Raw genomic sequence first — 17,216 nt, 5'->3', positions numbered from 1 at the left:
TTTCCCAGTGCTGGGGACTGAACCCAGGGCCTCAGGCTCACTAGACACACACTCTGCCAGTGAGCCCAGCCCTGCCAAGGGTTTTCCCAAAAGCCAGTGTACATCATACAGGAGTTGCCATACAATGGCTGGCAGGCTCCATGACTAACATAGAGACCCTCTGCTGACAGGGGCCTGGAGGGCCCAAGCCCACTCCTGAGTCCACACCCACTCAGTCACAGGGCTGTGCATTGGGTAGAGCAGTGACAGCATGGCTCTGCATGGTGTAAGGCTCTGTAGTGGGACTGGTGCAGGCCCCAGCACCAGCAGCCCAGGGAGTTGCAGGCTCCAGCAGAGCCCACTGCACCCTGGCTACAAGGGGGGCCCTAGGAGAGGAGGCCCGTCTCCCAGCCCCAGGCCTTGATGATGTTCACCTGCTACTTCTTATAGGCCCACACAGCATCTTTGTTCTCTAGCACTTAAAGCTGGAGTGGAGTTACCTCCTCATTGGAAACCTGCCTTTATATTTCTGAAACCTAAGTGCCTTGCTCACCAGGTGTCTCTTCTGATACACTGACCCCAAGGGAGAACCTTGCCTGCCAGAGGGGCTGGAAAGAGACATCTTGGCAGCACCTGCTGGGCTGAATTGCCTTGTGACACGTGGGACAAAGAACAGACTGGGACTGGGAATGGGGGCATGAGTACTCTCTCTGCCTCTGACCAACTGGGGGCTGATGTTTTCTCTTTCTTGGGCTCACCTGGATTAAAGTGGTCCCTTCCAGCTTCTAAAGCTATCTTGCCAATTCTATGTCTTTGTCCTGAGACCTGTGAACTTGTAATTCCACTTCAACCCACAGTCACAGTCTTCTGCACCCAAAACACAGGACACTGGTAGTAAAGAATGCTCTGTTTGATATAACTTCAAACCCAGTCGAATCTCACTGGAATATGGAGATTAGTTTAACTCATGACAGCATCTAGCAGCTTTTCTAAAATAAGAGGTACTGTATGTTCAGACCTCCCATCTATCGGTTTGATCTTAAAAATAAAAATATGAGCAGGTGCCCATAATATTTTCAGCAGCCAAAGAGTTCCAAAAACTTCTTTCCATACTCTGTGAGGAAGTCAGCATCCTCGACTGCTAAAAACACAAAGCAGAAATTTGTCAAGGTGTTTAAAGGAAGAAGTTTTGAGATTCAATAAATTATATAAATAATAAAAAATTTAAAATAAAATTATTTATAGAATAAAGAATATAATAATTGTTGATAATACACTGCAATAATATTAATATTAATTTAAATGAGAACTTGGAAATTATCTATAATTCAGGTTTGATCATTTGTACCTATGTACTATATCCCAAAATGGGGAACCTAGCTAACTCGGTGGCTCCAAATACTGTGACTTCTTACCAATCCTTATTGAAAACACATTAAAAATCTAAATTCATGGGCTGGGGGTGCGGCTCAATGGTAGAACACATGCCTAGCACCCAGGCACTGGGTTTGATCCTCAGCATTGAATAAAAAAAATAAACAAGTAAAATAAAGTTATATAAAAAAAGATACCATTAATAATTTTTTTAAAAAAATCCAAATGGATAAGGAGCTCCCCTGACATGTTCCCATATTTGAACCTCAGATGGCAGCCTCTTCAATACCACTTGAAGAAATGTATGGCAACTCATAGCCCAGAAATATTAAATGACTTGACCAAGGTCACATATCTAACTAGTGTCAAAGCTGAAACTGGGTGGTGACCACTCCTCTCCACCACCTTTCCAGGAAGAGGCTCACTTCATCGTGTATGTGGAGTGACCCAGAGTGAGTCCTATAGTTGGCTCTAAGTGGGAGATAGCAGAGAGGCTCCAAACAGTCCAGGGCTGGATTCTGAGGATGACATTCAGAAAGGTCACCTAGACAGAACTCACTGTGGTCATTCAGCCGCTCCACAGTATGACATGAATATAAGATGTTAGGTCCAAAGGGAGGAAGTGCTTCCAATGGCCAAGGGCATCACAGGGCCAGAAGAGTACTTTAAGAGACTCTACTGAGGGGGCTGGGCTGTTGATCAGTAGTAGAGCACTTGCCTAGGATGCATGAGGCACTGGGTTTGACCCTCAGCACCACATAAAAATAAACAAATAAAATAAAGAGACTCTACTGAGGGACACTGAAGACAACAAGACCATGAACAACACTACAGGGAGCCATATCCTTGCCACCTTCAGCTCTAAACGAGACAGGTCTAAGGTCTGAGGCACACAGTCTCATGACACATGGCACAGCTTGGTCTTCCAAGATCTGACTCATAGACGTGCAGGAAGTTTAGCCTTGAATGACACTTTGAACACAGCCATGAAACAGTTCCACTGGTGGCAACTTTGCCTTATCTGCCCATTTTTCTTTCCAGAACCTTCTGGTGGGTGCACCAAACTAATTTTTTAAAAACAAAAAAGAAATCTGTTTTCCCATAATTTGTTTTCTCATTTGGAAGAACAAAAAAATAATCATGAAAATCTCTATAAAGTTTTACAACCTAGCACAAATTTTAGTGATTGTATTTGCATCTCCAGGCTCTGCTCTTCTCATGTTCATTTGTACTTCATTCAGCAAATACATGTTGGGTCTGACTCAGTGCCCAACAGATGTTAGGAAGGCAGCAGTGAATACACAGGGCAAAACTTCTGTCCCATTTTACAGGTGAGATGACTGAGGCTCACAGAATCCTAGTGCTTTGTCCAAAGTCACATTCCTAACCAACAGTGGACCTACAACTAAACTCAGACCTTCTACATCCAAAGTCTATTTTCCCCACTACTTCCCAACCTGTTGGTATTTTTCATATACATTGTGAAATTGCAAAAAATAAGGACTTTTTTTTTGTTTTCTGGGACTTGGGATTTTATTATCTGAAGCCAGTCAACCATTCCAGCCACAAATTTCCAGCCACAAATGTGGCTCTGTTCTTGCTGAAGATGTGGACATTCCCCAGCAATGAAACCAGGCTGGTCTTGTAACCCAGAATCCCTGCAAATCCACTGAAGATCATTAGTCCCTGAAAGAAAAACACAAGCCCCTGCTCAGATAAATCTGCTACACCGTGAACCAATCTGAAAGACATTTATAATAACTGGTTTCCCTCAAAAGGCAGGTGTCCTTCTGAGTGGTTCATCTATGGGCCATTCTAGCTCTAGTGTGACAATATGTCACCTGAATCATATTGTCAGGGTCATACCTGGCTGAGAGCAAAACCAGTCAGTGAAGAGAATTTTAGAGAATATTTTGGAGCATAAGATGACCTTGGGGATGGAGATTCGGATCCAGAAGCTTGGGAGTTTTGGAAAGTCCAAAGTGTAGGGTGGAGAGAAGTAGTATGGGAAGAGTTCAAAATGAAAGGAGGGGAGGGAGCCATTTGCCTTGGGCTTTCAGCTCTGTATATCTGCAGGCAAGACTGATGTGGCTGCCAAGGCTGACCTAGGATGCCCAGGTTTCCAATAACAACAAGGTAACCCCCGCAGCTGAGATTTGAAAGATCCAAATGACACAGTCTTAGCCAATCTAATTTAGCCTCTCAATGGTAGTGCATTGGGAGAAGACAATGAAACAAAGAAAGCTCAGAAAGAAAAAGATGGAGGAGAGACACCCACCATGACCCAGGGTTCTTAAATTACCTTCTCTAACCCTTTTGTTTTACTGATCCTATATCTTTGATGGTTAGTATATAAGAACCTCTTGGTGCTATACTGGTCTGACAACTACATCTTTAAAAATAATAAGCCCAGATTTATGGTATTTGCAGAATTCTTTGGCATAAATACTCCCTCTGTGGCCCTTTTCAAGACAATAGTGGCATCACAGAACATGGAGTTAGGCAGAGAGACCCCTGATCAGCTCTCCTTACCTCGAGCACTCTCTAAGACTCTACATCTTACCCTGTCTCAAAATGGCAAGACACCTCTCCAAGTATTCTTTCTCTATCAGTTCTTCCTATCAAGAAGCTTTGATGACTACTAGCTTCCATTAAAATGGCTTTCAAAGGTCAGAACCAGTATACTGAAGTCTATCAGTATCACTGCATCAGTGATCAAGGTACAAGCTGACCCAAGGGAATATGAATATGATGGAATTTGCCTTCTCCACAAAGCTAATTAAATTACTTCCTGTTCCTCAATCATTCAAACTCTGAGTTTTTTTTTTTTTATCTCTTTCCAACTCTCAAACTTGCAAGGTAATTGGTACATGAGAAGAAGAAGGAGAGTTCAGGCACAGTGTCACATGCCTGTTATCCCAGCAGCTCTGCTCAGGAGGCTGAGGCAGGAGGATGGCAAGTTCAAAGCCAACCTCAGCAATGGCCAGGCTCTAAGCAACTCAATGAGACCCTGTCTATAAATAAAAACAAAATAGGGCTAGGGATGTGGCTCAGTGGTCAAGCGCCCCTGAGATCAATCCCCAGTATCCTACCCGCTAAAGATACTTTGACACTATCTCCCCAAAATGTCTAACATTTTCAGCACTGGCAGGAGTCAGCTAAGACCTCCTCAGTGTTAATACCCAAAAAACTGAGAGTAAGTAATTATGCTTCCTGCTAACAAAATGCATGATGTTGAGCATGCCCAATTACAGTGAAACATTGAAATGTTGAATAAGAAAAAAATAACCTATGACAGTTCTACAATCACGGTAGGAGATGCAGCCCATTTAACCAGGGAAGATAAAAATGAATGTCTTCCGGAAGGGCCTTAATCTTCTACAAGGTCTTTTCAATTAATTTAACCATGAAAATTTCCTCTTTGAATTACTTGAAATTTTCCATTTTAAATATCAGAAGGCTATTTCTCAACCCATTTCTGTAATTAGATTAAGCCCTGAACTTCATGCTAAGAAACAGAATTTGCTGGGAAACAGAATTCCTTTCTATTCGTTTCCTGACAACACAAAGCCCTGGATCCTAAGGAGAGTTAAAGCAAGTATCTGAGACTTCAACAAGAGAGTTGATTAAGTTCAACCCACTCCTGTTTCCTAAAGAATAATGTCCAAATATCTTAGCAGAACATTCCAGATGCTTCAAAATAGAACCTAAATGCCCTGTGTACCCCACAGACCAGCAGAGTCCTCACAAGATACCTCCAAGACATCACTGATAGCGGAGAAAACAAGTTACAGTCCATCAGCAGGGAGGGTGGTAGGAGCCCTAAATCTGGGACCAAGTTGTAGGTGGAAGGTGGGCCCATGGAACCAAGTGTTCAGAACTGAGAGATCAACCTAAGAAAAAACAGCTGGAATCAAAAAGAAGGAGAACCCAGAACACCACAGAGTGGTTGAAGCTGGCCTTTAGGGACCCTGTGAGGGTGGCTGGGCTTGTTTATGGAGGGTGGGAGGAGGAATAGATAGAAACCTGATCCCCAGCCTCATCTACAAGAGGAAACTCGCCCATCAACCTGTGTTCCCCCCTTCATGCCTCTGTGCCTCTGTACACGCAGTTCTTCTACCTAGAGTGCCATTACTGCTTTTTGTACCTAATAAACTCTCACTTCTCCCACAACGCTCCCCTCTCCTCTGCAAAGTTCTTCCCTGTACCACAACATCTCTGCCACCTCTTTCTTGTACACACAACTCACCCCTAGTACTGAACAAGCACAATATTTGGTATGCAGTAAGTTTTTGTTGAGTAAATGAAAAGTTAAAAATAGTTGGGCGGGGGTTGTGGCTCAGTGATAGAGTGCTTGCCTAGCATGTATGAGGCCCTGGATTTGATCCTCAGCACCACATAAAAATAAATAAATAAAATAAAGATTAAAAGAAAAGGAATAGTTTACACTAAATTCAATAGTTTCATATGGTGTTAGAAAGTTCTACTGATATTGGCAATAGTTTTAAAAATGAGGCCATAAGGTCAGAAGTGCTTGGCTTTCCCCCTGAGTCATCTAAGACAGAGAAAGACAGAAGGAAGGGGGAAAAAAAGAGTCCTTTGATAAAAACAATCCTTGTCTCATATTCCTGAATCAAGAGGAGAATAAATATTTTCAGCATCTAAAGGAATGAAATTTAACAGCTGCAGATTCTTTGGTAGTGAATTCAAAGGTTTAACAACTGATATTCAAAAATCATAATGGTTTGTGGTCAGTGGAACACCTGAAAAAAACACCTGAGAACCAATTGATGTAGGCAGTCTTCTAGGGCTTTTCATACTGAGGATCAGATGTACCTGACAGATTCAAGGTCCACCTGAAGATTCTGATATAAAAGGTTTGGGTCAAGGCATCTTGGCCCAAAAACTCCCCCCCCAAGATATTGTAATAGTGAATGTAGTTATTATAATTTTGAATGAAGGCATTGAGTGGTCATCTCTAAGCCACTGATTATGTCACCTGTGGTATACACAGCTGAACATTAAAGGAGATGGGGTAACTGTCTGCTTGGTAGGTCAGAGAGAGCCCTCATTAATAATAATTAAGGGATGGGGATTTAGCTCGGTGGATAGGGTGCTTGCCTCGTATGCTCAAGGCTCAGGGCTCTATCCCCAGCACCACACAAAAAAATTAATAATCATTAATTAATTAGTCATAATAGTTAAGCCTACCATGTACTTACCTGGATCATCTCATGTGATCCTCCTAACAAGCGTGTAAAGGTAGGGGCTGGTATTATTCCCACTGCACAGTTATAGGGACGGGAGCTTAGAGAGGCTAAGTAGCTTATACAGCTACTAGGTGACAGAAATGGGATTCCAAATCCTGACCAGTTATTCCAGAGGCTATGTTCTTAGCCACTGTGCAATGCTGTCTTTTTGCTAAAGTATTTGGGGAAAAAAGTCCTTCCCTAAAACACAACATCTTAATGAAAGCTGCTTCAATCTGTATTGCCTCTGGACCATATGGTCTCATTTTAACTTCCCTGTTGCAATGGCTCAAATTCACCAGTGCAGCATGAAGACAGACATAAACAACACATAAATAACAGGTGAGTGCTACAGCTTGGATTCTGAACATCCTGAAAGGCCCTTGTGTTGACAGCTTGGTTTTCCCCCCTGCAGTGCTACTGGGAGGTGGTGGACGTTTAGGAGGTGGGGCTTAGTAGAAGGAACTTAGATCCTTGAGGGCGTGCCCTTGAAGAGGATATTGAGACCCTGGCCCCTCCCCATCACCCCTCCCAAACAAGCATTTCCTAGCTGCCATGAGGTGAGCTATGTCTTTGCCATGTGTTCTCCTGTTGATGTGCTACCATATCACACGCCCAAAAGCAATGGAGCCAACCGACCATGGACTGAAACCATTGAAACTAGGAGCCAAAATATATCTTTCCTCCTTATAAGTTGATTATCTCAGGTATTTTGTCACAATGATAAAAAGATGACCAACAGAGTGTGTCTGTTCCAATTAAATTTTATTTATAAAATGGGCAGCTGCTGCAGGATGTAATTTGCTGACTCCAGTTCTAATGGATCAAAAGTTTAATTTATACCATGCTTGTAATTCCAGCGGCTCAGGAGGCTGAGGCAAGAGGATTACGAGTTCAAAGCCAAACTCAGCAAAAAAGCGAGACATTAGGGCTGGGGTTGTGGCTCAGCAGTAGAGCACTCACCTACCATGTGCGAGGCCCTGGGTTCAATCCTCAGCACCACATAAAAATAAATAAATAAAGATATTGTGTCCAACTTACAACTAAAAAAAAATATATTAAAAAAAAGAAGCCAGGTGCTAAACAACTCAGACCCTGTCTCTAAATAAAATACAAAATTGGAAATAGGGCTGTGGATGTGGCTCAGTGATTGAATGCCCCTGAGTTAAAAAAAAAGTTTGACTTACAAAATACATATACAACTAGCAAAGATAAAATGTGACCAGTGTGGGTGTTTTGGAAAAGTTTCCTCTCTGGCACAAAACATGGTAAACTATCTAATCAACACACTTACCTAAATATGGATTCTGATTAAGTCAGTAACTGGGTGGCAGAGAGAGGGTTGATGAAGAGAATTCAAGACACTTCTACTCAACAAAGGTTCATGGAACAAAGGACTATGCAAGCATCACAAGAGGATCTTAAGATGAATAAAAGATAACACCCCCACCCTCAAGGCCCAGCAGACTAGTGGAAAAGAGGAAACTATAAGGAGAAAATACTGAGCTATAAGGAGTATACTTATTTGCAATAAGTATCACAAAGGACACATGATAACATCAATGTTTAAAGAAAAAATAACATCAGTAAAAACAAGGGACCTCCATGGGTAAAAAAATATTGTGTAAAAATAAGTACAAGTTGTCTCCTTGCCTGGATACCAGGGAATTTTGGTAAAAGTGAGTCTTTATGTCTAAAGTCCATTCTCTACCCCTCCTCTTCATCCTTCCAAATCCAGACCAGTGCTCTGCAAAAGCTACAAGCAAAGTGTGAGAAGGAGAATCCTAAAGGACAGCCCAACTCACTTTCTTGCTTTTCTAAGCTGTCTTTGCCTGCACAGTTGTCTGAGCGGTCATCAGCTGGAGAAAAAATCTGGGAAAAATTGAACTCATCCTCTTCCATCCACCAGCCTTGACTCTGAGCGTAAGTCCTGAGTTCAGAGTGCTCCACAACCATCTTTGTAGTGAGGGAAAGCTGATTGCAGATGCACTTTACTCCCTTTGCAGAGTACAAAGCAAGTACACTTAGGAAAACTTAATCAGGAAATGGAAATTCATGGGAAATCCTTCCTTGGAACACAGACTTTATAGGAAGGAAGGAATTCAAATTTTGAAGCAAGAAACACAATCTTGGTCCCCTTTCTAGTTCCACCAATATTGACTGGCATCATCACATTTTAAATGTGTAATAACTTTATTGCTCTTAAATTCACAATCAAAATGAAATACACAGGCCCTTCATTCTAAATAACCCCAAATGTGCACTACCTACAAGAGAAATGAAACGTCCTTTGGAAGAGGTAGTGCTGACAAGATTTAGAAATTCCTCCACAGAAATGCTCTATAGCAACCACAGGTCCCTCCTCCCCAGTCTGACTCTTTTTCACCTAGAAGCCCACTTTATACCACCCTGACTCACCCAAATACACACACACACACACACACACACACACACACACACAGACCCACAAAATCTATAATGCAAATCAGATACTTCTTTGTTCAACATTTTTTCAACATTTAGAAAAATACGTGGCAATGATAATGAATCATTTCAGAACAAGGAATGGCCAGACACAGTGGCACATGCCTTTAATCCCAGCAGATCAGGAGGCTGAGGCAGGAAGATCTCAGGTTCAAAGCCAGCCTCAGCAATTGAGCGAGACTATAAGCAATCTAGTGAGACCTGCCTCAAAATTTTAAAAAAATCAATAAAGGACTGGGGTCAATCCCTGGTACAAAAAAAAGTGGGGAGAATGTACTTATAAATATATGTGTGTCTAGATGTATTTGTGAAAAATATATGGAAATATTTTCCTTATAAATATATGTATAGCTAAATGAACTCAGAAAGGACTGCCTTCTGAGTACACTCTCCCTTAATGAATGAGGATTAGGTGAGAAATCCTCTCAGCTGACAGACTTACTCTGTTTCTTCAATTTCTTTCTTTCTTTTTTTTTTTCAGTTGAATATGGACACATTACTTTTATTTATTTATTTATATGTGGTGCTGAGAATTGAGCCCAGTGCCTCTACGTGCTAGGCAAGTGCTCTGCCACTGAGCTATAACTCCAGCCCTGTTTCCTCCATTTCTGTATTTGCAGGCTGAGCTTCAAACACATGGAGAGCAACTTGGCCTTTAAGCTTGAGATGGTGTTCAGAGTGCAAACATCAAGCTATCAGGGATAGTGCACAAGGCCCATTCACAATTGTTGTTCCCAAGGAACATGCTAAGCTTCCAAATCCTTGAACAATAAAGTGGGAGAAAGCAAGTCAGCCTAAACTATAAGCTGCTATAGAGCCATTACTTCCTAAAACCCAGTCCCTAGAGGCAGGCTCTGTGCTGGGCTAAGTGCACCCAGGATGTTTTGCTTCACTGATTTACACTTCCAAAATAAGCACTCCTGGATGATGGGCATTGGTCTTTTTCCATTCATTTTTTTTCAGAGCGTACCACAGGAGTCAAATTATAAACAATTTAAAAATTTTTAAAAATTGTTTTAGCCTAAACTGGTGATTTTGATATCATTTATACTTTTTTTTTAAGTTCTCATAAACAGCTCCATAGATGTTACTTTCCTAGAGGGCTGATTTATGGTCGACATTTGCTTTTAGGAATCACCATTTGGAGTACTGAGAGCATTAACCCTACTACCATCAATCACACTACTGCTCGGATCACAGGACAAGAAATAGATAAGCTCAAGAAATGATTGTGTGTGTTTTTTTTTTAATTTGAATGTTTAGTGAAAGACAACATTCATTTTGTGGAGATGGATTTTTTAAGCTATATTTTGAAGGGGCTCGGCTTTTGAAATGAAGTTATAGATCAAAACGTCTTTGATTCTACTTAAAAGCAATATGAAGGCTTTGAAGCATGGCCCACTAGCCTTTTCAATGGAACCATTCAACAGGAAGACTTCAGGGGCTGGGTTGTGGCTCAGCGGTACAGCGCTCGCCTAGCATGTGCAAGGCCCTGGGTTTGAACCTCGACACCACATAAAAATAAATAAAATAAAGGTATTGTGTCTATCTACAACACTTCCTCTTAGGAAAGGAGTTCGAGGGCTGGGGTTGTGGCTCAGTGGTAGGGTGCTTGCTTAGTGTGTGTGAGGCACTGGGTTCAATCCCCAACACCACATACAAAAAAATACTAAATAAACAAAATAAAGGTATTGTGTCCATCTATAACTAAAAACATTAAAGAAAGGAGCACGAGGTTTCTGCACTGTGGGAGAGATGGAGATCTGATGGGCCACACAGGTTGCCCTTGTCCTATAAATACCGAAAGAGTTGGGCAAAATGGGTATAGGCCCTGCTGGTTCCATGCTGGGGTGGAGAAATTCCTGTGGTTGTTGAGGGACCCTCTAGCCCATTCAATAGTCTTATGGGAATGAGAAAACACCACTCTGTTAGCCAGGCAGACACTGCCTTCACACAGTTTGACCAGGAAAACACTATCCAGATTTCTCTGCCTCCATAGGCAACTAACTGTGTATGGGGTTCAATGTGCCCAACATCCAGAGAAGCCCTGATCACTGGACTTTGTGCACAGAAAACAAGTATGACTTCCAATTACTGAACCAGATCTGCTTCTAACTCAGGTCAGATCTGGCGCCAGTCAGATCTGTATGGCAAACAGGTTTCATCCCAACATCATTTCTGATTCATTGGTAAATTAGGTTGAAAAAATACATAGGCCAACTATAGGCTCAATTAGAAGTATGCAGGAATCTACTGGCCATGTCTTTGTGGATACAGGAGGGAAGAGTGGCAGTGCATGTGCTATGCATTTATCATTCTGTCCTAAAGAATGTAAGAATATGTCACTGGCCAATCCTTAGAACTCTTGGGAGCCTTTTAACCCATTCTGGGATCCAATCCCATCTAGAATATGAAAGTGCTGAGGTACTGATTCAAGGTCACCACTCCCACCTCTAATGTTTGCTTCCCTGTGCTGTCTTAGGAGCCAGGGCCATAGAGCAGCAATTTTATGAGCACTAAATTCTTCCATGAGGATCACCAAGTTCTATGCCCTTCTAGGAACATTGCCTCACAGAGAAATGGCCTGATTGGTCTAGAGTAGCACTGAATAATCCTCACACAGACCCAAACTCCTTCTTTTAGAGGACCATTCCAACCACAAACAGCTACAAGTGCACGGTAGCTGCTTCAAACTCAGGACAGTTTCCATTGAAGGGATTTCTCAATGACCACCTTGGTCAACAGAGTAACGGTTTGAGTCATGCAGCAGCCTGTAGTCAGAATTGGGTCCTGCCTGGAAAGGAAACAGAAAATAGGAAATGTTAGGAATATGCTTCCCAAGGGCCAGCATCCCTTCACTCCAGATTCTGAAAACCCTAGGCACATCTCCAGAAACAGATGCCCAGAAGTGAACGGTGTGTTTAGGTGTGAAGAGCCAGCACAGACAGGGGCTGCATGGTAGCATGATTTCTCTGGATCTGGTGCTGTGGGTCCAGCCAACATCCATCTCAGTCTTTCACATGCTCAAAACCACTCACCTGTGATTTTCTAAGCAGCCCAGTACTTCCCTACGGTCTCAAGCACCCAGGCCTCGTCTTGATCCACAAGCAGATATGCACTTTGGAATCTATGACAGGAGTTTGCATCTTCGTAATAATTCCCACCCTGTCCATGTTCTTCCAACAAGGACACGATGACATCTAAGGCTTCTTTATCTGTTGTCCCTCTTTCTATACCAAGCCTGAAGTCAGGAAACAAGAAGTGTTCCTCAGTCATTTCAACCCACATGATTATTGTCATAGCAACCAAAGACCAAGACAAGGCCCAGGCCTGAAGCACGCCAATGCATGTATGATGTTCAATTTGCAAACCAACATGCAAACCAATCAATGATACTTTCAACTCAAAATATCTCTATCACACATTCAGTTACAAATGCAAAAATCATCCCCCTTCTGCACAGACAGAATAAGGAACCAGCAGCTTTTTCCCCTGGAAAGGAAGGTCGGCCCCCTCTTTCTCTGTGCTGACTCCATCTCCCATGAATCTGTCTGGCTCAGCTCTAGCCCTCAGCAAGCCCTGTGCTTCCTCCTGACTCCTACCTAGACAAAAGGAAATCTCTGCCCAGCCCAGCTTTGCTCGCCATCATTCAATACAGGTTTTTTGGTTATTGCTACGTATTGTGTCCCTTCAAAATTCATATGATGAAACCCTATCACCCAATATAATGATACTAGGCAAGGGGGCCTTTGGGAAATGACTAACAATGGAGGAACCTTATGATGGGATTAGTGTTTGTATGAAGGAGGCCTCAAGAGCTGCCTTGCCCCATCTACCATGTGAGGACACAGCAAGAAGGCACCACCTGTGAGTCAGATATGCGTTCACACCAGACACCAAACTTTGGCACGTTGACCTTGGACTTCCCAGCTCCCAAACTATAAGCAATAAGTTTCTGTTGTTTATCAGCATCCTATTTATAGTTATCTCAGTCTGGATGGTATAAGACAATTAGTAATAACAGTATTTGATTACCAATCATTCTCCTCTGTGTACATAATTTGCTCAGAGATCTCATTAGAAATGGTTTTCTAGGAGGACATGCTCCATCCTTTTTCTACGTATTTCCCTTCTACCTATTAGCCTACAGCAATTAGTGTGGCTTACAGCTTCAGATATCAAAAGAACACACCTTCCTTCTGAAGTGAGACATCCATCCTGGCCCTTCCAATTAATAAACCTTTTAAAGAGAGCACAGATACTGCCCTCTGTGTGACCATAGGCAGTTTACATAATACATTTGAACTTCAGTTTTATGACATCCATGAAATTAGTTCCTCTATCATTGGGTTACAATGGATATGAGTTTCATGAGATAATGAACATGAAAATAGATGACCTGGAGCTGGGGATATGGCTCAGTGGTAGAGCATTTTCCTGGAGTGCATGAGGCCCTGGGGTCCAATCCCCAACACTGCAAAAGAAAAAAAAAAGAATGGCATAGTGCCTAGAACCAAATAAATGATGAGTAGATTTCAGGGGGCAGAACACTGTGGCAGAGAAATCTGCAATTCAGAAATAAAGAACTAACTTCTCACTCTGGTTTAACTATTCACAGGCAGTATGATCTTAAGTAATGTCTTCTTTTGAAACCTCTATTTTCTTATTGGTAAAGTAAAAACATTTCTATCTCCCTCCTCAGGCTGGTATGAAAGAAGATGGTACATCATATGTATTCAGTTCATTTATTCATCTGATCATTCAAATTGTAAGTCTATTGGCAAAAATTTTTAGAGCAAAGATACTGAGATGGTGGTACAAGCCTGTTCTTGGTGAATTTTCAACACAAGAAGCAGTAGCTATTAAAATTCACCCAATTCAGTGCTTTCTAAAGGAGCATTCCACTGTGCTGTCATGGAGAAGAAAAGGTAATGTAGCCACAAGCTATGGACTTATTCTGTAACAGGCTTATTTTCATAGTCGATTTATTACATACCGATTCATTTCAAATTTCTCATTCTAAGCTCATTTAAGAAGGCTTGGTTACAAAGCTCTGATCTACAAAGCTGAACCCTAATGCCTTAAGAGAGTGATACAAAATTTTAAAAATAATCCTGATCCTTTTGTGGTTCACAAGCATGGGGATTGGGTTTGCCCACTGTTGTCTGGGAGACACCTCCCTCAAACCTTGTTACCACATTGGCACATTACCCACCTGACATGAAAAGAAAAAAAAAGAGCAAGCTTATTGCAAGATAGATAGAATTAAGTAGACTTTTCCCTGCTCGAGGTTGTCTTCTCTAAAAAGGAGCAGCAAGAGTGAGAGCTCATCTTATCTTGAGGATCTGGAGCAAACCAGTGTGCTGTGAGACCTGCATCCAGAACTGCACCTGGAAGGCCTCCTTCCTCCTTCCTAGGGTCCCTGGTGGGCCCTGGTCACAATGCCTCCTATACGCACTCAAGCAGATTCTGCTCCCAGAGCCTTTGCAGGACCCCAAATGACCTATGCAAATCTATGTAGGGACAGGTGAACATGTAGCCATGCTCAGTAGCCCCATCTTTGGAGGCTGGGATCTCTCTAATGTTTTCTGGATATTCAGCCTGTTTACCTTCCACTGAAACCCACAATGTGTGCACTTGTCTCCGCCCTGACTTGCATGCCCTACATGCACAGCAGGACCTCAGCACCCTGCTACAGACATAATTGTGGTTTCACTCTCCTCCTCCTCAGACCAGGACCATGGGTGGCTCCGTGAACCCACATGACCATCTCCAGCTGGTCTCCCAACCACAGAATGAAGACTGGACCAAAAGCTCCTCAGTGCAAGGCCACAAAGAACATCAGGGTTCTGTACTCTCCTCTGAGACTGAGTGTGAAGGAAATGCCACTGATACCAGGCCTGTGGTAATCCTGGGACACACCCAGTATCCAGAGGCCTATTTTAATGCTGCTTTCAACTGCCTTGCCTCTTAGATGGAGTAGATTCATGCGGTTCCAAATAAGAACAGCACTTTTCTGGCCCCCATGCCTCACTTCCCTCCCACCACCACACGTTAACCTGAGTAAGATCAAGATAGGGAAAGGGATAAAATTAAATGAGCTAAAGTTATAGTCTCATTCTGAGATCTACTTTCAGTGTAACTCAGATCCTTCCAAACTGTATGCTTTGTCTAGGTTGTTCTGGGCCTGAGAGTTAACTGCTCCTAAATGCAATTCCTAGTTTTATGGGAAAATATCTATTTGGTGTTCACAGGCTTGTCACAGGTATGTCAAGCTAGCCCCACCCAATCCTGAAAGATTTATACATCTCACAAGGAAGAAAAGAATCACCTGCACTTTATTTACTTAAAGCCCCTGTAAGAACTCTGCATATCTTTTCAATATCTGTGGCTCTAGAGATAAGAGGGACCTTGTCCCTTTGTATGCCAAATAAGGTAAAACTAAGTTATAACTAGATTTACTGTGGGATATGTAATTGCTGTCCCTGGGAAACAAATGAAAACAGTCGACACCCCTCCCCTTAGCCTGGTGTTCTTAGAGGACTCTGCCAATTACCTTCCTTCTTCCCATTATCAACAAGTTTGTAAGTCCCCTTGGGGTAACAGCTGTTATGGCTTAGATATGAGGTGTCCCCCCAAAAGCTAATGTGAGACAATGCAAGAAAGTTCAGAGGTGAAATGATTGGGTTACATGAGCCTTCAGTGCATCAATGCTCTGATATGGATTAACTGGGTGGTAACTATAGGCCAAAAGGGTGTGGCTGGAGAAGGTGGGTCACCAGGGGTGTGCCTTTGGGGTTTATATTCTGTCTCTGGAAAATGGAGCTTTTCTCTGCTTCTGGTACCCAGGTCCTGAGCTGCTTCCCCCATCACACCTTTCTCCATGATGCTCTGCTTCACCTGGGCCCAGGGCAATGGAGTTGGCCGCTTATGGACTAAGACCTCTGAAACCATGAGCCAAATAAACTTTTATGTCTCTAATTATTCTTGTCCGATCTTTTGGTGACAGCAGCTAAAAATCTGACGAAAACAATGGCCTTCTGGAAACTAAAAAATTCCCAGCCTTCAATCAGAGGCCTGGATGTAGGAAGGTAAGGCTGTGAACTGATCGTACACTTCCCCCCGCCCCCAAATTTTGTATGTTGAACAACCCTCAATGTGATGGTACTTAGAGGTGCCTTTGGAAGGTGATTAGGTCATGAGGATGGAGCCTTTGTAATGAGATTAGGGTCTTTATGAAAGAGACACCAGATCTTGTCCTCTTTTTGCAGTCTGTCACTAAAGGGCACAAAGAACAGGCAGTATCTGCAAACCAGAAAGTGGGTGCTCACCAGACACTGGATCTGCTGGCACCCCGATCTTGAACTTCCCAACCTCCAGAAGAGAAATAAACATCTGTTGTTTAAACTCTCCAGTTTATGGCACCTTTATCATAGCAGCCCAAATCAACTAAGAAAGGTCACAAGTGGATGTTAAGTGCTGCATTGGTTTGGGCATTTAAAACTGATGGAAACACATAGTTTTGGACTGCACTTCTGCACTAAGCTCCAAATACCAGACCAGACCAGACCAGACCAAAAGGGAATAGCACAGGCCAAATGCCCCACAATCAAACTAAAAGCTTTGCTAGGTGCAGTGGCACATGTCTATAATCCCAGCAGTTCCAGAGGCTGAGGCAAGAGATTCACAAATTCAAAGCCAGCCTCGGTAATTTAGTAAGGCCCTAAACAACTTAGCATGAACCTGTCTCTAAATAAAATTCAAAAAGGGCTGGGGAGGGGCTGGGGTTGTGGCTCAGCAGTAGAGTGCTCACCTGGCATGTGCAAGGCCCTGGGTTTGATTCTCAGCACCACATAAAAACAAATACACAAAATAAAGGTATTGTGTACAACTAAAAAAAAATTTTTAAAAAAAGAAAAAGGGCTGGGGAGGGGCTGGGGTTGTGGCTCAGCGGTAGAGCGCTTGACTCCCATGTGTGCGGCACTGGGTTCAATCCTCAGCACCACATAAACATAAATAAATAAAATAAAGGTATTGTGTCATCCACAACTAAAATACTTTAAAAAAGAGTTTAAAAAAATAAATTAAAAAAGGGCTGGGGATATGGCTCGGAGTTAAGCGCCCCTGAGT

The 17,216-nt window shown here is 42.6% G+C and overlaps 1 non-coding gene across 1 annotated transcript; it reads left to right on the top strand.

Moving 5' to 3' along the window:
- Positions 1 to 14,203: 14,203 nt before the first annotated feature.
- On the top strand, positions 14,204 to 14,307 carry LOC143389726 (small nucleolar RNA U13). The gene has a single exon (XR_013090158.1). It is a non-coding gene; the product is annotated as a small nucleolar RNA U13 (small nucleolar RNA).
- Positions 14,308 to 17,216: the final 2,909 nt, after the last annotated feature.

Source organism: Callospermophilus lateralis, unplaced genomic scaffold (assembly GCF_048772815.1).
Source record: "Callospermophilus lateralis isolate mCalLat2 unplaced genomic scaffold, mCalLat2.hap1 Scaffold_63, whole genome shotgun sequence".
NCBI classification, from domain to species: domain Eukaryota; kingdom Metazoa; phylum Chordata; class Mammalia; order Rodentia; family Sciuridae; genus Callospermophilus; species Callospermophilus lateralis.
This window is presented reverse-complemented; position numbering and strand designations above follow the sequence as displayed.